Source organism: Anguilla rostrata, chromosome 12 (genome assembly GCF_018555375.3).
Source record: "Anguilla rostrata isolate EN2019 chromosome 12, ASM1855537v3, whole genome shotgun sequence".
Taxonomy (NCBI): Eukaryota; Metazoa; Chordata; class Actinopteri; order Anguilliformes; family Anguillidae; genus Anguilla; species Anguilla rostrata.
In genome coordinates, this window is record NC_057944.1 from 20,040,063 (window position 1) to 20,062,999 (window position 22,937).

At 37.9% G+C, this 22,937-nt stretch overlaps 1 protein-coding gene across 3 annotated transcripts in view; it reads left to right on the forward strand.

Moving 5' to 3' along the window:
- The first annotated feature begins 18,509 nt into the window (after positions 1-18,509).
- Positions 18,510-22,937, forward strand: part of fam168a (family with sequence similarity 168 member A) — a 59,286-nt gene continuing 54,858 nt past the window's right edge. For all 3 annotated transcript variants that reach the window (XM_064303666.1, XM_064303668.1, XM_064303667.1), the window contains exon 1: positions 18,510-18,709. The gene's annotated coding sequence lies outside the window, so the exon portion shown is untranslated. The remainder of the gene's footprint in view (positions 18,710-22,937) is intronic.

The window sequence follows — 22,937 nt, forward strand, 5'->3', positions numbered from 1 at the left end:
ATTCACAATATTACCAGATTAGATGTAATTAAAAGGGTAATCAGGTACAGATGGGAAGATGCTTATTAGCATGGATAGTTGTCCAAAATAAATAAAAGCAGGCGTAGGGCAGTTAATTAGAATATGAAATTCCAAAATATGTGGCTCTGTCATGTTTTATCAGTATCTGAATGAATCATAGGTTTCTGTTGTTCAGTATATTCACAGGTTTAGTGTTAGCCATTTTAGCTCTCCCGCCAGTCACTCCCCAGTGTTGTCCTGCTACCACTAATTACTCTTTACATATGTTTTACTACTACATGGCATACCACTCACTGCAATTCATACTGCAGTCTTTATTATAACATTGCCTTGCATTGCTGTCCTGTGGGTTTGCATTACCTACTATCAATTCTTTGAAGGTCTTCACATGGCAATATTTACTGATTATGAATATGAATTCACTTCAGTTAGCCTGGACCACTCATTATAATATTTGAGAGGCATTATTCAAATAACCTACTGATCTCATGTGATGACAGAGAAAATTATCAAAGAGTCGTGAAGAATTTGTGCAGTTTGGAAATTAAATGAATGGTATTAAATGTCATGCTGATAAAGTGTGTGTGTTTTTCCCCTTTAATGCTTTGAATTTACTTGTGGCTTAAAACAAGATAAATGGAATTGCACCTGTTTTGTCTTGGAAAATAAGTAATCTTCTAAAAAATGAGATTTTCACAATGATAATATTCCATGCATTCTCTATGCTTCTCTGAGAGTCATTTTCAGAGAGGCCTGCGTTGTCTCTCTTTTGATTGAGGCTTTCTTCTTTGCCTCCTTTCTTTTTTATTAAGAACCACAAATGAAAAAGTGCTAAACTGCCTAAGAAAATGTGTGTGTATATGTGTCTGTCTGTAATTGACTGTTGAACAAAATATGCATAGCAAACACACTAATAATGATAACATCCACCTGCATTTTAAAGTGACCTCTTTCCAAAGCTACTTCTGAAGTGTGTGCCATGGCTCACTCCACCCACTACAAGTTTGCACTGCCATCTCCAGGTGAAGACATGACTTGCATCTTTCTGGAGCAGCTGGCCCCAGGCCACTGAGACATTCAACGCCTGAGTCACACCTCATTCAGCAAAAGCTGGATCATCGGGTGGAACAAAATACACATCAATATTAATGGATGTGCTAAAATAATGAACAGGTGACATCTGGAATCACAATTATATAATACATTTTCATTGGTCACTCTAATGTGAGTTTACCTTTTATTTTTGCAATATTTTTCTCTTTTTATTCTCAAGTTTCATGATTCCAGACTTTGATCAGAGACTTTGTTTGGCCAATGAAAAGTGATAAACTGGCAGGAGTAAATTATGAAATAAAGGGTCTAAGCAAGCTACCCATTTAGTTTTCTGTTCTTCAGTTAGTCAGATCTCTTGTTTTGAACATACTAGCGACATTTATAGTTTCATGATTCATTGGACATCATTCATCATCTTAAATTAGGCTTAAATTAGACTGTAAGTACAATTTACTGAAAGGCTGTAGAAGAGTAATGTGTGATTATAGCTGATTTGTGTGGACTCCCTGTGGACACAACTGAAAACCAAATTGCAAAGTCAAATTTGCTTCTTTTTAAAAAGTTGAAACTGATTCTGTTGATTTCAGTGAAATGAGCTGTGTGAGCATGATTAGTCTATAATATGTGAGCCCATCAGACGCTGAGGTCATTGGTTACTGCTGACTACCTATTCCTTTCCAACTGGAAACCATTGTTCACAAATTGTTAAGGAAAAGTTGTCTTGTTTTATCACAGATTTTATCTCTGTTTCTTGGTAGATTTCTGTTTTACAAAAAGTAGATAAGTACAGTCATCAACCTCGGAAAGAAAAGGGTTAAATATTTTTATGTATAAAAATAGTTTCAACTTGCTTTTTAAGGACATTTTTGCTTGTGAGTGTGGCTGGCAGACATGATACATTAAACTAATAAATAATAGAGGTTCAGATTACTAATAGTTGGCTTTTTGACATGACATTTACACTCAATTTATAGGGTAACATTAAATGTGTCACCTCTCTGGCACCTCATGACATCAGCCATTATCTTTGCATCAGGCTGCTACCAGTAAGTTTATGGTATGCTATTATCAGCCTAAACCAACACAGCCCTAGTATTTCTATACAGCCCTTTGGTTGTCCTTTACTGTATGTCTGACCCAATAATTTTGGCCATTACAGATGTGAGTGGCATTACGCTCTGTAATGTATAACGTATAGGCCTACTATCGAAGATGTTTGCACTGTATAAAATATAACTTCTGAAGCAGCCACACAAAATGTCACCTGGAAGAATTGCATGCAGTTCACCATAGGAATGGTTTTGAAATTAACCACAACAGAGGCACAGAAATATAGTCTGAAGACTTGCCAAGTTTCAAAAAATGCTTTTTCTTGTTTTCATTCTGAAATGGTTGAGCGTGCCTGTGTGTGTTTGTGAGTGCGTGTGTGTGTGTGTGCACACGCATGCTATCAAAGCCTGTGTCATCGGTTTGGTTTCTCTAATGCAAGTCATTGCATTGGTTTGTGAGAGGCTTTGGCTCAGAGTTTCTGCCATAATAAGCCGAGAGAAGAGATCCCCACAGTTCAGTGATTTAAGGTGCTTTTCAGCACCGCATCGTAAAACCGCTTGCCCCAAAATCGCGAGGACGTTTACACCTCAGAGAGCAAATTACTTTTTTATTATTATTATCGCATCGCCAGTGCATTGCCTTCTAACCAGGTTCTTTTTCTCCCGCTAATCTCAAAATAAAGCTAAGTTTCAGCCTTTTTCATACTCTCTACTTTAAATCCCAAATAAATAAATAAACAGAGGCTTGTGGAGAGAGGCAAAGCTGTGTGCACTCTGATTCATGCTGTTTCCTTCCCAGAATTCAGATCCATCTGTAAATCTCCTTGTAAAAAAAAGGCATCTCTCTTTTTAGAATTAGAATCATTTTGGTCACCAGGCATTTTATCGGGATATATTTTTTCGAAAAGATGTCCAGAGCATTTTGTTGTCCACACTTGTTTTTACAGGCTATAAAATAACCTCAATGCCCCATGATACACCAAATCAGACTTATTAGAATCTCCATAATAGGATTATACATCCAGTTTTGTATTAATAATACAACATTAGGCGTGCCTTTCTTTCCGTAGAACGTAAAAGTGAGTCCTAGGTTTACCCCTCGGAAAGAAAAAAGACAATTATATTTTTTTAACGGATGTAGGGTGTAGAGGGAGCTGAAAGGATTTACTCTCGCATGCTTTCCCAGCTTTTGTCCCAGCTCACAAAAAGGAAGGGGAGAACGAAAGAGAGAGGAAGAGAGACAGAGGAACTCTACAGAAGCGCGGGGTCGTCTCCACACTGCTCTGCTGTAGTCATCGCCGGAAACTCCCAGAATACAAATGCAATGTCTCTGTGCGTCAGGGGGCTCGAGGGACCGGTCCTCTATGGAGTCTGTTTCAAAGCCAGATCAAACCACGCTCTGCCTCTTTCATTATCCACGCTCCCTTTTGTGGACCACAACGGAGATGAGAGGCTCAGGCAAATATGTCAGGAGGAAAAAAAATCAACAAAGTGCTTACACATGTCCCCGATTTGTTGTTCATCATCAGCTTTTGCTGCATAATGGTGAAACACTATGGACATCCTGATTTCACAAGCCACCTCTCAGAAAATGTGTAAGGGCCATTTCCTGTATTGCGTTATCATTACGTGGACTTGGTACTACCATGAAAAAATTTGTATTGGCCAAGTACGCAGACCCACAATGCACAAAGTTGGTTACATCAGTTTATTTCTGATGCCAGTCTCAAGGCATATGTATTTGCAGTACTGGAGGAAAATGCCACAGAGAAAATAGCAATGTAATAACACAATGTAACATTATTTTCCATTCATATCCTAGCATCATGATAGTACTGTTAATGTGAATATAGCATTAGTAAGCTCAATTAAGTTGTCTGTAGTTAGCAATCCCACATCAAGCTTTGCACAGCTACTGTTTTTGTTAATAGCTGTGTGACTACAGTAAATGATTTGAAATAGGGACTATGGAACAGAAAGTGTCTCCAAAGTGTTTTAAAAATCCCTGTGCACTTTGGCACTTAATACCTTGCACATTATATGCGAATTTACATTCCACATCACAATATGTCATAAAAGTGCATAAGTACCCAAGCACATTTAATGTGGAAAATTGGGAAAGCCCCTTAGTACAGGGTTTTCCTGGTTCAGAATAGGGCTTAGGTGGTGATTGCGTGACAATGACTGTGGGCAGTCTGGCTTTACAGGGTCTGTCAACTTAATGCGTTGCTACATTTAGAATGTAAATTCTTTAAAATCTTCATGAGACCACCATAATGCATTGAGATGTAGGCTATGAAAAATGTTTATTGAAGGGTTACACTTTGTAAGTGCCAGAATTTGAGTGAAACTGAAGTATTAACACATTGTAAGGGGGCATTCTACAGGACTAGTGGCATTTGGAATTGTAATATGTCTTGTAATGCATTTCATTTTGTCACTTAAAACCTAGGGTATAATATTAAGCTTTTCACTTAATGAATCCACAAAAATGTCAGCTTACTGTATTTCAATTATTTTTAGATATTCATAATTTTTCTATCACAAAGGCTTGCACCATTTTTTGTCACTGGTGTTACTTGTACCGTGTAACAACATAAAAGGTTTTTCAGAATTCTATTTCTCAGTTCAATTTGCACATAAAGGCAAAAACAGTACAGGTTGATGATAATAATCCACTTAATCGCATAATGGATTATCGCATGATTGGGGAATTTGCATGGAATTGCCAAGTCCCAAGCCATCTCCCAGTCATTCCATTGTAAAGAGATTGCATATTTGCATAAACCATTATCGCATATTTAAGATATTTTCCAGAAATTATGTCCAATTACATTGCATAATAATCTATAAATATATGCTAAACATCGGCAGATGCCTTGTAGATAAAATAACAATTTCCCTATAAAGACACAAAACTTTCAGAGGTAGGTGGTTTCCGTTGAAAATCACGTTCATTGCAGAGGCCTGAGTGACACATACAGTTGTCCGCTCTCTCCATCTACTGTCTCATTTTTTATGCATTTAAGCAGTCAAAACTTTAAAAACTTGAAATGCAGTATCATTCATGACCAAATTCTACCAATAAATCTACAGACAATTTCTAATTGTTTTACATGTGTTTTTTTCTAATGATTTCCCCAGCTTAGGCAGCTTGAAAAAACACTTAGACATTTAAATGCAGAAAAAATCCTGCATACATGCAATTTTATCCTGAGGCAGAATGCTAATTTTGGTGGCCATTTGACAATAGGTGGTGCAATAAGAAATAATTATAAATTCTACTAACTCCTGAATTGCTTGACCAATTAAGGTGAAATTTTGCATGCTATGTCCTTGTGCAAGGCTCCCGGTGGATGTACAATGAGAAATGCATATCTGAAATAATATAGCCATGCATTGTGACAGACTTAGCAATGGCTGATCATCATGAAACTTGTGTGTATCTTAATCCCTCAAATTTTGGGACAAAGACTGTACATTTTGTACTATTCATCCAATATATTTTCTTACAGCCAAAAAATTCATAGTTGGCACATTTGGTTTGGACCCTGTTAATTACTGATTAATTATTATTATTATTATTATTATTATTATTATTATTATTATTATTATTTTACGGAGACACCCAGAGAAAGCTCACACAACAGTTTATATATTTGGTCTTTTAATAAAACATAGACAATTGAAATACCACAATGTACATTTCTGATAACTGCAGGCATAAAAAAGAACATCTTGTTCTCTGCAGCTTCCAATCAATTATAAAAACTGAACATTAAAAGTATAGAGGCATACCAGGAGCCAAAAGAACAAACAAGTTGACTGAGCATCTTTCTCTGTCTCTCATTTTCTAGGATAATGGGGTGCTAATGGGCTTTGAGATTGACTTCAGAAATGAGATTATAACATGACCATGGTCCTCCATTTGTCAAAAAAACTGCTGCTGTGCCAATCAGTGTCATTCTGAGAAGCAAAAGAAAAATGAAGAAATAAAGAAAGATTCTGATTTGGGCTGACTTCCTCATGCAGTCTTTTCACTCTGCCATGTAATATGGAAGCATCCCAATTAAACGACAGGAGTTGAATCGCCAAAAATTCATTTAACTTCTGTGAATCATCTGTCTAATTAGCCAAAGCTAAGAGTTACTAAAGATTTGCCACCCTTGCCACTGTCATCCAGACAAACAGGGGAGGGAGGGAGGACACAAAGATTGGTTTCCAGGGCATAGCGGAGATGAGGTGGTCTTGGAGGAAAGGAGGACTGCGGGTTCATTCCAATCACTTATTTTAACAGTCCTTGTCTCCTCGGACCTCACCTGAACCCGGAAATCGATCAAGGTCCATCTTTAAGGGCATTCAAACTCCTTAAATGGTACTTGAAAGAGCTAGGAGAGGAGAGTGCTGAAGAATGCTTGAGCAAGGAAACATGAGTGCATCTTTTACAAAAGTATTTTGTTCGGAATGTGTGTGACGTATAAATGATCGACCTGTGGATCCACCTCTCCCCATCTGCCACATCAGTAAATGGCGTGGCTTTAAACTGGTGCTTGACTGAAAAGAGACATTTCATTAATTCACTTTTCCTCGATTCCACCATCCTCACTTCCTTTCCTTGTGTCCTCCATTGGGTGGAGCTAAGGAATCGAGGAAAGGATGCAAGGAAAGAATGCAAGGAGTTAAAATAAGTGATTGGAAAGCATACATTTTTTGAGTATTGGGACGCACCATGAGAGAGTGCTGTGTTGAGGTGGCCAAACAAACACCTTACCTGGGGTTTATTTACAAACACAAAGGCCTGGATTCAGTTAAAAAATTTCACTTGCCTTTCATGTCTAATTCAAAACAAAATCTTGACAAATCCAATTTTGTCAGTTCAGCAGTCACAAAAATGAACTTGCCAAATTGCATTTGTGTAAAAAGCACACGCTTTTGCACTTGTGAGTTAAATGTAAGAACAAATGTTGATTGAATCCAGTGCAATATTGTTCTTTTTCTCAGAAAGGTGCCTGTTCATTTCAAAATCCAATTTGATATAGCTTATTTAAATAAAAGAGGCTGGCTTTGTGATTTGAGCAGCAGAAGTTCTTTATGAAACATATTTGTTCAACGGCACAAATTTGCAGGTCTTCTTTATATGAATCGGCTTATACTGAGGACTTTTACATAACCACTTACAGTTAATACTATACAGTAGCATTCTGGTGAGTTGCCTAGAGACAGAATTGGGAAAAAATAACATTAATTGTGGGTCCATTATGTTGCAAAGCAAATTGGTAAAGTTGTTTGGCTTTACAGTAACGCAAACTGTCAGTTTGCTAATTGTGTGATTTCGAGGGTGAGCTGCAATGTAAGATTGTGGACCAGCGCTAATATAACTATCTAGCTAATGTTTAAGTCATATCTACAGTTTTTCACACCTCGGCTTTTACCACCCTTGTTTCTTTTGCTTTTTTATATTGTTGGAATCTGTAAGAACTCCTACTGAAGCTGTGCTGACAGTTGTTTTGGAAACAAGTCTAATGACCAGGGTGAAGAATGTTTTTGTAGAATGACTGCCCCAATGTAATCACATGACATGGTATATCTATGGCTAGTTATACAATGGTCTACTGTCACCTTAGAGTGACAACACATTTATCAGCATTTTTAAACTAAGACGGTGAATGACATTTTGACAAATATCTGAACAGGGGCAGTCCCTCATCAACTTGACACTGACCACATCTCCCTCGTCCTTGTGCTTTCCTGTGCACAAGTTTCCTTTTGTTCTTTTTTGTATTGGTGGAAATGCCTTGCAAATAGCTGCTTCACAGAACGCAGGGGACTTTTAAAAGTCAATGTGAGACCACCAGGCCTCTGGGGTCCACAAATGGCGGCACGGAACCTGCAGTATTCCACCTCAAAGTGCTTCCCTATCATCTCAAGAGGGGGCCAGAAGGTAAGAGAGAAGAAACAAAGGGAAAAATCCAACCCATCCTTTTTCTCATCTCTACAGGAGAGTATAAACAACAAAAAATTGATCAAAGAAACCAGTGTGTCAAAAGAGAGGGCCAAGGAGGATGCTCCTGGAGAAAATGATGAGATAGAAGGATGTGTCTTCTTTTAAAAATCTCTTTATTTCCTTTGCTTTTCTTTTTATATGCAAAGCTTCAGCTCCTGGGGAATGCCTCTAGTGTCACTACTTCGTCAGATATGTTAAGCCAATTTTTATTATTTTTATCTTCCTGACATTTGAGTTTTGTTTGACATCATTAATATAGCATTTACAAATCTGATATGCAGGCAAGTCACCTTGTCATACTTTTCACCAAGCATTATTACAGATAATACATAGTGAATACTGGATACTCACATAGAATCAACCAACAGTGCATGTTCACTGAAAAATTTGTTAAGATGAGACTTGATGAAAGATGAGGAAAAGCAACACAAACCCTTTGTCTCACACACAGACACACACTCACTCATACTGTACATATATAAACTTGCAATCACATACAATGTCAATTTATTGATGCAACATATTATATGGTTGCATATTAGGTACTGGCTTGTTGTCATTTGTTTTTTATTTATAGGCCTTGTCTCTGAGAGAAAGGTAAGTCAGGTTTAGGACTCAATATTTTATGTGAACCTCTGAACCAATGTGTCTTTGATTGCCCCTTCTTCAGAGCCAATGCCATTCAAACTGTTTTCTCTCCAAGAAAGGGCTACAAAATTTCAGCTTCTGGTCTTTCTTTAATAAATGAAAAAAGTTTCTGTGTGAGAGAGATAGAGAGAGAAGAGGTAGGGAGAACAAAGGGAGTTTGGGGAGCCCCTAGACTGAGTAAGAGGTGGGGGTGAGGACCCCACAAGCTTCTGAGCCCCACACACCTGTAATGAGGAAGACTCAACTTTTTAAAACAGAAACTCTATGATGGTTTTTTTCTACTTCCTCCTGTCTTTCCAAGAACCATTCAGCTGCTTCAGTGCTGGAGTGGCTAACCCCTGTGGTCCAGCCCAGGGAACTTTTGAATTATCGTGGAATTCAACTCTGGGCAATTTTGATTAGTTCTATGTCTCTCCAAACTGCCAATTTCAGCAACACATACAAAGACTATGCGCCCCTCAAGTATAGGAAGGTGTGTGTGTGTGTGTGTGTGTGTGTGTGTGTATACGTGAATGCGTCCGTGCATGCATCCGTGTGTGTGTGACATTTTGGGGGGTGAGATGGGAGGAGTTGCAGAGATCACATTTCCTGTACCACAAAGCAGTTAAATTAAGCCTGGTACTTGTTCTTTCCCAAGCTTTGCACTGTGAAAACATGAGACACATGAGTGGCACAGCACTACATAGCACCCCTCTGGCAATGCAGTCTCATCACTCCGAGCTCACCTGCTGCACCTTCTCTTCGCTTTTCATTTTTGTAATTGGGCTGTTGACATACAAGTAAAACAATAGCGCAGTTATCTGTTGCTGTAATTCAACTACAGACTTGCATAAAGGTATGATTCCCTGCTTTCTCCTCCCCTGTTTAACGAAGTGCAAAGTACAATTTCTCCCAGTACTACAGAGGTACATTACCCTCTAGTGGCAATTATAGTGCAATGACATTATTTTGGTTATAGTGTACCGCAATGGGATATTTACATGGCTGTGTCTACAGCTGTGACTGCTTGTGTGCTTGCTGGCGGAAGGGCTGATATTCATAGAAACTCGAGAGTTTAATATAAATGGTGTTAAATGCATGGTGTGAGCACTGTGAAAGTTGCTATTGATTTTCAGCCCAGCTCATTCTGGTAGTATAAATACGAACACCAGCATGCAGTGGGTTGTACCATATGTCCTGCTCTGTGGACAATTGCTGCAACTCCAGCAGTAAAAAGAAGTAATCCATCTCTTAGTCACTGTTCTGTCTCCGACTAGAATCCAGATGATGCGAGAGAATACGGACAGTTCTGTGGGCACTTTAAATGTCAGTGCAAGGCACCTGAGACAAGAGGGGTTAAGGGCGTCTTGCATGTCCGAGATACAACTATGATTACAAGATGTAATATTTTCCATCTCATGTTTCTCACTTATAAAATTGGGCCTCATTGGGTCATATTATTCACTGAAGCAATTCCCTCTATTCTGTCCTCTTGTATCTAAGTACCTTGTTCAAATGCACCATAACAGTGTTCTGTATTGAACTATGGAACTGCAGCCCTCAGGATATAGTTCTACTTCCCACAACTAGAGAAAGCATGATAATATGTTTGACAATATTACCGGACCACTTTGTGATTGAGTGATTGCATATGGTTAAGCACTGTGCTGAGGACAGTGGGTGTGGCCCCCATGCAGCCATCTGCTGATGCTCAGCTTATACTAAAGGATATCTCAGCCCAAACTTATCATTTCTTAGAGCATGTTGGCTTACATGCATGCAATATTCATGTGATGGCTGAGAACAATGCTTCTATAATTCAGTTAGACCAGAGCCTGGTGTATGTGTTTGCAAACGCATGGTGTTTCCATCCATTGGCCTGTTTACATCAATTATTTTGCATAAAGCAGTGAAGGATTATGGTCAGCTTATATGATTCCTTCTTCCAGGATAATTACTCTAAATACTATATGATCATCATTCACAACTGCAGATATTTGGTTAAAATCATACATAGCAGATAGGCAGGTGTGTAATGATCTCTTGTCAATATATCCTCACGTAGTATCTCAATCTTAGCTCAAACAGCTATCAAAACAACATTTCCATTTTCATTTATTTGTTGCAAATTACCTTAAACTAATTTATTTTGTTTGAAACTGCTCGTCTGCATTATAAGAAATGCAACCATTTAATTTCATAAATTGTTCATGAGGTGAATGTAGCTTATTAAAGGTTTTTAAATTAACTCAATTTCTAGCTAAATAAATGGACACCATGGACAAACCAGAACTTGAGAAACAACACTTCCTTTACTTTATTTTTATTTTTTTATCTTAGTGATCAAAGGGCTATGCTCAAAAAGTTTTTTTTGACAGGCTTTGTTCTTCTCTGTTTATTGTGATGAGAAAGCTCTAGCTGGTGGTAAGGCCAAAGTTCTTTTTGAAATTTCTGGACTTACAGCTGATGTTTTGGAAAAGTTTTGAAAATATTCTCTAGTGCCTCCATCATATCTCTGAACAGCGTCCAGATGACAAACTAGGAAAAAAAATAAACTTTTTTCGAGATTTCCAAAAGTTATAGCTAAGATTCTGATACAATATATTCTGTTTTATATTGGAAACAAAAACTCATAGGACTAGATGGCTACCATGCAGTTTTTGTTTTGGTTTGCAGGACTCTCAGGAGCCCTGTAACTGAAATTAAATCACAATAACTCGCAAGGGAGAAAGCAGTCACACCCAAGACCCTGAATTTCCTCGTGTGCCTTATGATGTACCATGTCAGAAATCCTCCTGCCTGCTCACGCAGCTATTCTTGCCACACCTGCCTGCACCCGCCAAGACTTTGTCCCAAGCCCTCCCACAAACCCACATGCATATAGGAAAATATATTTAAGCAAATCAACCTAGCGATGTGTGCGTAGACTGTTGATGAGGTTGATTAGGTTAGTTGATAGGTGCGTACGGTTGTTATGTGAAGGAGGAGTGAGGTAAAATGATTAATGACCTGATTTACCGTCATGTATGAAATGTGATTTAATAACTACAAATAACATTGTAGCTATGCCATCCCATGCCCACCCAAGGCTATAAAAACATCGCCCCCACGCAGAGAACATCTGTGGAGCAACCTGCAGGGCATGCAGCCCTACCTGTCCAATGCAGACCTCTAACACAGCATACTAAATATGCCATGTCTATTTAGAGAAGTACTGGATGCTTCAATATGACCAGGAACCTTCACTAACTTATTTTTCATCCACCCTTCCAACTTTGTATTACTTGGCAGTCATATCCTGAGGTGCGCCCATCTTTTGACTGTTCCTTCAATGCTGGACTGCTACTCTGATAAATACTGGGTCACTGGTGAGCAGTGGCACTACACCCCAGGTTGTGCCTTAATAACAGACCTAATAAATGCAATAAGGAACAGCTGGGCTGGTTATCATCTTCCGGAGTGCACGCAGGTAACACTCAACGTCCCTGGTGTTAAAGGTATACCAAGGTTTGTCTGATAGAAAAAGACTCTGGCAAATGAAAAGAGAAATGCATTTGATGTTTTTTAATTAAGTGAAATTACAGTACCATTCCGGGAGTCGAGTGCAGATTGATCTGTGCCGTTTTTATTCTCATTCGTTTTAAGGTCTAAAATGTGCTCATGAATTTTGTTGTGACAGTTGTTTTGTGGCATCTGTTGAGTTATTACAGCTCAATGGTCAAGTATCTGTAGCAAGTTCCACCACAAATGTATCTATCACAATGAAATTAAATATTGTCTCACTTGGAAGTCATCTTGTCTGCCTCATTGTTTTGAAAAAAGCTAAGTTAATATTTTATAAGGAACTGCGTGGTTACTGGAATGGCAGATCAGCACCGGGTTCTAAGCTATAGATCATTTTCTTTTCCTTAGGCCCTGTTCAGACCTGGCATTAAAATGCATCTTGGGTGATCCGATCACAAGTGGACAGCTCTAACTACAGGTGTGAATGCACCCAAGACGCATTGAGGACGCATTGAGATCCGATCACTCAGACCACATTCGGAGGTGGTCTGGGTCGCATATGGCCACATTCTTTTAGCAGTGTGTACACGAATGCATCCTGGGCCACATTGAAGTACCGCCTAGTCAAGTGACGTCCTCTGCGTAAGCGGAAGTACGTACTCATTCGCGCGCCAACGGCGTCATATTAAAGTGCGACTCAGTCTGTTTTTGTTTTGATTTTGCCCACACGCTAAGGTATTTGCAAACTTCCTATTCTTCTTCTTTTAATTTCCGGAAGACTAGGCACAGGTAGTGCATTGCTGCATCCCACCGGCTAAAAACAACACATTTGGTCTTTGCAAACGGAAATGATGTACGTGTTTATTTGCATATTGAGTGGGGAAGTGAGATCCGATCACAAGTGGTCACTCGAGACGCATGTGGAGACGCATTCTGATGCCAGGTGTGAACTGACATCCGTCTCGACTGAATCTAGACACAATCTGGATATATCTGGATACAAAGTACAGGCCTGAACAGGGCCTTAGATTGTGCTTTTAATTCTAACTGTTACAACTCATTTTTTATTTATTTTTTACATCATTAAGGCACTGACCAGACATTATGGCGCACAGCAACTTAAAGCAATATAAATTATGCAGTTAGACACTGAATTCAGGTAATGTATCTCGCTCAAAACTACAATGTTTTTCCAGGGAACTGAACCTGCAACATCTAGATTGCAAGACCACATCCTTAACCAATGAACCACAATATTACCTGCATTCATTGAAGACTTCTGAGCCAATGCATACTGCAATACTGTGCGTGTTGTATGTATACTTTAAATCAATCAGTCAAATTTATTTATATGGCGTATTTTATAAAGGATTTGTTGCAATATGCTTCTCAGTATACCCAGGTACAGTATATTGCACTTATACAAAATGAGAAAGTCAATTTAATCTCATTAACTAAATGCAATGAACACAAATGCTGTGTCAATTATATACACCCTGAAAATACTTTATTATAATACGATTTGTGTGCTTATTACAATCATTACTTCTGTATAATTGCATTAATGACTGGTGAACAATTGTTCTTAACTGTTCAGAAACTAGCTTTTTGTTGTTGTTTTTGGTTTTCTCTTCCTTCCAAACATAACAATTTTTTTTTGCTAGTGTATGTTTTTGCCACTAGATGGCTGCATTCTATCCCTACATGTAGGTTGCAAAGTCAGCCATTTCCAAACCTGCTCTGCAGGAGCAAAACAGTGAAGATTATGATATCCATGCAGCGTTTCTAAATTTTATCAGATCACATAATGTGCCCTTCAAAAGTGTAGGGATAGTACAGTGAAATTTGTTATTTTAAGTCATTTGGATTTGATTGTATTTACTTGTGTACTGTATATGTTTTACCATCTTACCATCAGATACAGCTGTTCATGTGTTGAGTTCCCAATTTTCAGCTGTGAAAAAATAAGTTGATGAGTGACTGACGGGTGTTAACTGTTGCTCAGGTGTTTCCATTTGCATGGAGTGTCTAGTCTTGATTTTAGCCGTTTTTTTTTCATCTGTGGAGATTGCATCTGGAGTCAGAGGCATACACCATCATGAAGACCAGAGGACTAACTGTGGCTGAAAAATAACTCATCTGTAAGCTGAGAGGCTAGAGGAAATCATTAAGGAGGATGGCACAGAAACTGGGTATATCTAGTACAGCAGTTTGGAAAGTGTTGAAAAGGAAAGAAACCACTGGTTGACTTAGAACTAGACACCATACAGGTTGGCTAATGAAGGCACTGCAGGTGATGACAGACAAATCCTAAGAGCTGTGAATAAAAACCTGATAACAATGGTCAGTGACATCAACAGCAGCCTCCAGAAGGCAGGGGTGAAAATATGACAAGCCAAATTATAATTACACAATTGAAAGGCCAAATTACAATTTGCCAAAAAATAAAACATAATTAAATACAGGAGACAAGCCAGAATAGTTCTGGAACAATGTTTTATCAACAGATGAGACCAAAATACACTTTTAATAAAATAATGCAAAGCCAAACATGTGGAGAAAGGAACAGCCAATGATCCAAAGCACTCCCTGCTTTTCTGTGAAATATTTGGAGGAGGTAGTGCCATTGCTTTGGCATGTATGACTGCTTCTGGAACAGGCTCACTCATCTTTATTGATGATGTAACAGAGGATGGCAGCAGTAGGATGAATTCAGAAGTGTACAGACAGATTTTGTCTGGCTGTGTTCAAAGAAATTCTTCCAGCTTCATCGGCCAGTGTTTTATCCTGCAGCAAGAAAATGTCCCAAAATACACTGCCTACACAACCAAATCATACATCAGTGGGGAAAAGAGGAAGGTTTTGACTGGCCAAGTCACTCACCTCATTTAAATCCAATCAAGCATGCATTTCACTAGCTGGAGAGGACAGACAGAAGACAGAAACCCACAGAAATAAAGATCAGCTGAAAGCAGCTGCAGTGAAGGCCTATAAGGGTGGTAATCTATAGTTACATAAATTTGTATGTGTATTGCTCTAGCCAGCAATCCACAATTCATGTGCCTTTTTTGTTTGTAAAATGTACTTTAGTACCTAAATACATTTGCCTCCTTCCTGATTTCTTCTATTATTGCATAGTTCTCAAACTGAATGGTCTCAGATCCAGACAATGTAAATTGATGAAAGTGTTATACTGATCAAAATATGCTTACAAAGAAGTATTCTATGCTTTTCTGTGGATATATTGTAAATTTTTTTGTTGGGAAAAACATTGACCACTGTAATGGGATTTCTAACAAAATAATTTGATTTACATGGTGCCCTCCATAAGAATGAGAATTGTCAACAGAAATATGTTATTGTTGGTATACAGTATACTGCAATATACTTGTGGAATTTGGATTTGAGATCAAAAGATGAATATGAGACAAAAGTGCAGACAATCAGTTTTTATTTAATGGTATTTACATGCTGTATGTTTTACCATTTTACAGAACACTATGAGAAATAAAGGTACAGCAGGGGTACATGTTTATTCTTTATGGAACAATAATGTTCTACAGTACCATGAAAAAGCATTTTCCCCTATTTATCACTATGAATTGTTTCAGATCTTTAGACCAAATATAATATTAGACAAAGGGAAACTGAGGAAAAACAAAACACATTTTTTATTATTATTTCATTTATGTAATGAAAAAAATTATCAAACACCCAAGTGTGCACAAGTTTTGATCTTTAAGCTCTGATGAAGGCCTGACCGCCAGAGAGACTGAAATTTATATCAGTGTGAAATCATGAGTAAAAATACTGTAGCTTTATTCAACCTTTTTCATTCATTTAAGATTTGGAAGTTATTGGTCACATGGTGCAGATTCTGTATTGGATTTTATCTAATCTCTTGGAAAAAGCATCCTGTAAAATTAACCACATATAAATCATGATACTTGTGAGCCCCGCATTGACATTACATTTATAGCACCAGTAATGACTGTTGGTGGATATTTGGTGCTTGGTCCCAAGTCATTCATGCATGCATATGTTTCATATTGCATTGAATATAACAGATTTAATCAGGGCTTCCTGCACATTTCACAATGAATAATGGGAAAGATGAATAGTGAAAAACAACTAGATTGTTTGACCAGCCTGATCACATAAACAGAAGTAATCACCTCTATTGTTCTTGTTAATAATTTTCATTTTTTTGGACCACCAAGCTATTAACATCCAGTGTGAAAGCACACGAGCAATTACTAGTGTAATAGCGCCCTGAGGAAACAGCAATTACACCAGGCAAACAGTAACAATGAACTGCTGTGCCACAATTAGACTGAATGGACTATAAAAATAAATGTGTATGCCAGTATCTGCTTTATGCAGAATCTTTTTTTCAATTCAATGATTAAATAAATAATTCAAAAACAAACTACAGCAATTCCAGCATAAAACATTTCAACAGGATCATAATAAAAGACAATATTATAAGCACAGGCAAAATTAGCCTCTAAAGTATGTTGGCTGGACATTTTGTTATATGTTTATTTGGCAAATGCCCCAGTTCCGGGTGATTTGCAATACTTCTGTATCAATGTTGCATCATTGAGCTGTAAGCTGTGCTATAAAGTAGAATTTTTAGAAGACAGCCACCTAGGAGACAACACAAAATGATATCCTGTCTACTCACATTCTAAATTTATAAATATTCTTAATGCAAGTCATGAACATGAAGCAGTTGTTGGCAATAATTAGGAAAATGAAAGCACAAAGAGTTGCCGGTCATAGTTCAGACAGCATATTAGGGAAGATGTATATTCTGGGATCTTGTCTGCAGTCAGAAGAGGTGGTTCTCCAGGAAGCGGTGAAATATAATAACTACAGTATCTTGACTGAGGCAGCTCACTCCATCTCTGGAGAGCTATTATCAACTCTCAGTTCAGGTAAAGAACACAACCAGAGAGGTGCAGACGTGCAGAGCAGGGCAGTGTCTGTAGGGGGAGACAGTAGGCTGCTCTTGCGGCAACCTATTTCTTAATAGAAATATTTCAGTTGGCATTTGGAGAGAATACGGGAGTAGGCTAAGGAATGTGCTATACAATTTTTAATTTGTGGAAAAGAACCAACCTGTTATTACATTACTTTGTGTGTCACTCTTCGTCGTTTACTTATACATTTATTGAACATGTTTATCTCTCTGAGAACTTTTATAAAATGTATTATACTAATCATAGCGTTTCTTTTTTCAGTGTTTATTAATTCCATATGGGCCCATCTATAATAGCCTATTATAATATAGTTATGGTATAGAATACGTTGAGCAAAAATACTGGCTACAGTGGAATGTATATATGGATTTAACGAATCGATCATTTCCATATAAACAAATAACTTACTGTGATTTACATTACATTACGTAGCCTATTTATATAGTATCGCTGCTTTCCAGACCGACTTGCCGTTTCTAAAGGAGAATACAAAAGTTGACATAATTTAATGTATTTGATTTAGCCTACAAATAGATATGGAATAATGTGAAGTTAACAGTAAGATAAACACGGTAAAATAGTATTTAAAAGCAAGATTATTATTATTATTATTATCATTATTATTATACTAGCGTCCACTTAACATTTGTTTTTCACATTTTATGGAACACACGATTTGTACATAGGCTACTGTTACAGTATATCTACTGTACTTATTTAGCTTCCTTTGCTCTGTGGCCAGCATTTAATTACTGAAACATTGCTGGTTAACTAAAAGCTAAACTCATTTCCTTATGGCAGACGTTTTGGGTGTTAAAAACGATAGTATTGACTAGGCGTCGATTCTGAAACTGACATTTTCACAAAATACAGCACAAAACTGAACTGATGAAGAACGTATCCCATTGTCTGTCGATGTTTTCAACTGCACTCAACATCATTAGAGAAGCGGGTTGGAGTTGGAGAAGTGGGTGAAGTGATGGATGAGACGTGAAGCTGCAGTTGAATTTGGGGTGGGCACAATCCTTGGTTGCCAAGACGTGTTGCCGTTCCCTTAGCACAACAAAATAAAGGTATCTTCACTTCTAGGCTATTCTGTGGATCTCCCCCTGTCTCTCCTGTTCCAGTCGTGTTCAGGCGAAATGAGTGTGATTTCGCGTCAGAGAGTGAAGGTCCTCCCCCTGTGTTTGCTGGCGGTGGCCCCTCTCCGTCCCCGTCCCCCCCTCCCTCCCTCCCTCCCTCCCTCTCTCTCTCTGGCATCCCATCCCCCACTCTGTATGTGTGTGCCTGTGTTACCAACGCCGCTTGCAAGCCTGAAATTGCTGGAGCAAAGCAAGCCGGAGGAGGAAACCGCCAGCGTTTACATAGAGAAAAAGACAATTCACTGAACGCAAGGAGAAGAGAGTGAGAGAAAGAGAGTCAGGAAAAACTAGGAATAATTAAAATAATTCAACTGGATCACATTGGTAAGTCAAACTCCAAATTAAATCGCGTTTTTATGTTTCTGGCGCGTGCGTTTTTTCTTGCAATTGTCCGAATCTGAAATTACATTTTGAAAGCTGGAACATATTAGAGATTGTGAATATTAAATGAAGGCAGTTAGCAGACGGGAAACCAACATAAGAACCGTGGTGGTTCTTCCCTCCTCCATCATCATATTTGGATAAGTCCGTCGCCAGCTAGCCAGTTAGCTAACTACTAGTATACACCTACTGATTCGCAGGGATGGAATTTGTTAAACGTGACAGGGTCTGTAACGTTAGGTACACGCTAATGGCGTGGAAATGTTTCTCATGCTTAGACCTTATATGTGAACAACTAGTGTTTGTAGTTAATGTTATCGAGCTATACAAAAATGTTTCATTCCAATAGAGCATTCAGAGTTGTAGCTAAGGTTTCTCAAAATGGTGTCGGTTGCTAGTTTGTGTGCGACTGTGACCATTTTAAAACCAAGTGAATTTTCAGTGTGCAGCTATTTGGAACTATGTACGTGCGCACGCTGGCTAATAATAATACAGTGTGACAAAACGTCATTTAGCATGTCAATAAACAATAGCTATCTAGCATATCTAAGACGTTAGTTGTTTGTAGAGTTATTGGTATAATATAAGATAAATGTAACGTTTTTTATTCTTTTTTTTTTCCTTGCTCCCGCTTGTGAAATTGATTTTCCTATCTTCATATAAGTAGCTTAGTACTATGTGCATTGTTGACGTTAGCTAACTTGATAGTTATTTAGGTGACTGTGTAGACTAGCCTATACTCCATTAACCGACTAGCTACTCCTGTGATGTTTCAAAGCTGGCGACGAATCTACCGGGCAAGCTAAAGAGATCTGTAACGTTAGTTTGCTAACTTAGCTAGCTTGTTAACGTTATGGCTGCTCAGCAAACACGCTAACGTTAGGTGGCTGTGCTTATGGGACATTTGGCTAGAAAAGCTAGCTAGCTTGGCAACGTTGTGTAGCATTAATTTAATATAATCCAAGGCAAAAGACCTTAGCCGATATCTCATTACTATTATTATTATGCCATACTAGTCTATTTGTAAATCAGGATTTGGCTACGTCATGTGCATGTGTAACGTTCATTGAGTTAAGGCTGCTAGATCTAACGTTAGATGGATGCCCTTGTTGGGCAACGTTATGTGTATAGTTCTTCATTATATTTCATTGTATATGCTGTAGGCCAATCAAATTTTTAATCTAGTATTTTTGTTTACACCTGCTGTCGCCTGTCTAAATATGAACGTCCAGTACATTAGCTGTACTTGTCGTACCTAGCGATGTCATTGACACTTAACGGAACGCCAACGATGACTGTTGAAGCGGTTAACGTTTGCTAGCCGATGGTCTGATTTTATTGTCCACATCATGAAGTGAAAATTTGCATGTGGGATGCGTTACATACACTTATAAGTTTGTTTTATAATGTTGAAGCTTTGCTTGGGCTGAAGGCAATAGGCCATGATGTAAACTGCACCTCGGTTAACTTACCGTTAGTTTGATCCTTCGTTGTTATTGTAGCTAAGCCTTAAATGTGTTTAACACTTCAAATACCAGCACGAGCTTTGAAGGGAGCACGAAATGAGCTAAGAGATTGAAGTGTAAAATCACGTGTTAATTTATCTTTATTTACTGTTCTTCCAGCATGGTTGGTCAAACAATGGGCTTTTAAAACCGTTAACAAGGCGAAAGACCAAGGTATTTTGAAACAATGGTCCTTTTTGATAGCGTCCATTTTGTATTATAAATGATTGACTTGGACGTGTAATCTGTTATTTGAGTAATTTTGGGAAATACTGAGGTACTTGTTCAGTTGAATCAGTATGGGATTCTAGCATTTAATGCAAAATTGTGATAAAAATGAACATAGTTAAATTTCTTTGAAGTTACGTGCCTGATGTTGAATCTGGTCAGACTTCAAAATGTATTGTAAGGCACTGTAAAGTAGGGACATTAGTCTTGTTTAATCCACATTTTTGAAGGAATATTCTTCACTGCTGTGAAAGTATGCCTGTTACCACAAAGTATAAGATTGATAAATGAATTTATTTATCTTTTGTATTTCTGGAACATGAACATATGTTCAGATCATGCTGGGCACCAGGAATGTAATCACACATTCTATTATTGTGAGGAATAGCCTAATTTTAAAAGATTAGGCTACATTCTGTTTTTCCAGTTGTGTTTTCAAACTGCACACAGTGTGCCCTACGCTTAGTCTAGCTATATATTTTACTTGTTTTTTAAGCTTGGCACTGATGTGAGAAGGCGAGCAGTTGTACTTAAAGTTTGTGAAAGATTGATGGACTTCCGCTAGAGGTTTGTCCAGGCACATAAATTTCAAGAACATTTCTATTTAGGTATCTGTTGTCTTATAAATGGAGTAAGAAACGTAGGTTCCCATGTTGTTATTATTATTTTATGTTAACTGGATACGCCTAACTTCAGTGACAGTTAGAAGATAATATTAAACACTAGGAAGAGGTGATGTGGTGTTCAGAAAGAGCCCTGGGCTTTTTTGTCTCTCTTTATAGCTTTGACACAAGCTTGTACTAATGATTTGGTCTGTCTCCACATTCAACAGTCATTTGTTTATAAGTAATACTGATTCAGTTGTAAGATTCCTCTTTTATGTGTTATTTTTCTGAACTAATCAATTTGTCTAGGACGACTTGGACAGCTTACACTTTTAGATATTAGGGCCTAATTTATACAGCTTGAACTTGAAACCGTCTGGTTGACCATGCTTGTGAATCAAGGGCAGATGGAATCTCAGCTTTTCTTGCCAGCTTCATTATTGTAAAAACTAAACACCGACAGAGTTCGCCAGGGTTTTCATTTATTTCTTTTATGAATGTTTTATTTAACTTTATTCCATTCATTGCAGTTGTCCCATTCATTTGTATGTATTAGATGTGTTTTATTTATTTTTATACATCAATGATTACATTTCTGATTAAAGTGAATTTTTAAATTAGCCTTTGTCATTAGCAATTTTCCCATAGTAGGACAGGATTGTGCTACTACTGACAGGCTTTTATATAAACCAGGGTGGCCAAGAGGGTTCGTATGCATTTCTGTTTTTTGTGCGAACTTCTAGTCCAATCGTTTACATGATCTTACATTTCAGTTAAATTTCATGATTAGCTCATGAAGGACAGCTGAAGTCTATTTATGGGTCCCTATATGGACATTTAACTCGTATATGTACTTTCATACATGCATACATACACACATATGTATGTGCTCCATAATGCTTTTCTTGATTTGGCACTGTACTCAACAATGTTAGGTGTGTAGTCAATTAGTTCACATGTGGTTAAAGTGCTTATTCTCACCTTTTATTTAAAGGCATTTTTATACACTTTGGTTTCACCATATAGAAATCACAGTACTTAGGCCTATATATATATATATAGCCTATATATGGCCTTCCAATTTCAGGGCACCATAATGAATGAGGACATGGTAATTTTATACAATGAAAGTAGTCATTTTTAGTGCTTTGTCACATATTCTTTGCGTGCAATGATTGCTTGATGTCTGGGAGCCATAGACATCACCAGGTGCTGACTTTCGCTCTGTCAGGCCTGTACCGCAGCCATCTTTAGCTCCTGTTTGTTTTGGGAGCTAGTTGCCTTAAAGGAGTACCATGGTGATTTTCACACTTTATCGGTTTTATGTGCTATTTGCACAAGAGGCATTGAAGAAACACAATGAGCAAAGCTTAAATATGCCGTCGTATTTTTGGAAGATATGGTTTTAATTCTTGTCCTATTCAACCGGTTGAGAAAGTTGTCACTTTTGCTACGTCACGAATACAGTAACCACTCCCATTTCCACGCCCGTAAAGACATCTGACAGGAAAACCGTCCTGCTGTTCAGACAATCAATATTTGACTAACGTAGGTTTCACTTTAAATTAGAGTGGCTTTAGATTATTTCTGGTTAAATCATTAGCTAGCTAGCTAACGTTTAGCTAGCTAGGGGTTTCCTTTCATAAGGCAATGTTTCGATAACGTTAGCTTGCTATTTGCTTTTTCAGGACGTTATAGTTGTGCTTTATCTTAACTTGGCTAGCTAGATACAAAAATTATAATTGGATATAAGTCAACGTCCTTACCTAAGCTATCTACGATATTTGATATACTACTAAGCTAGAGCTGTTGTGAAAATTCAGTCTCCAAAAA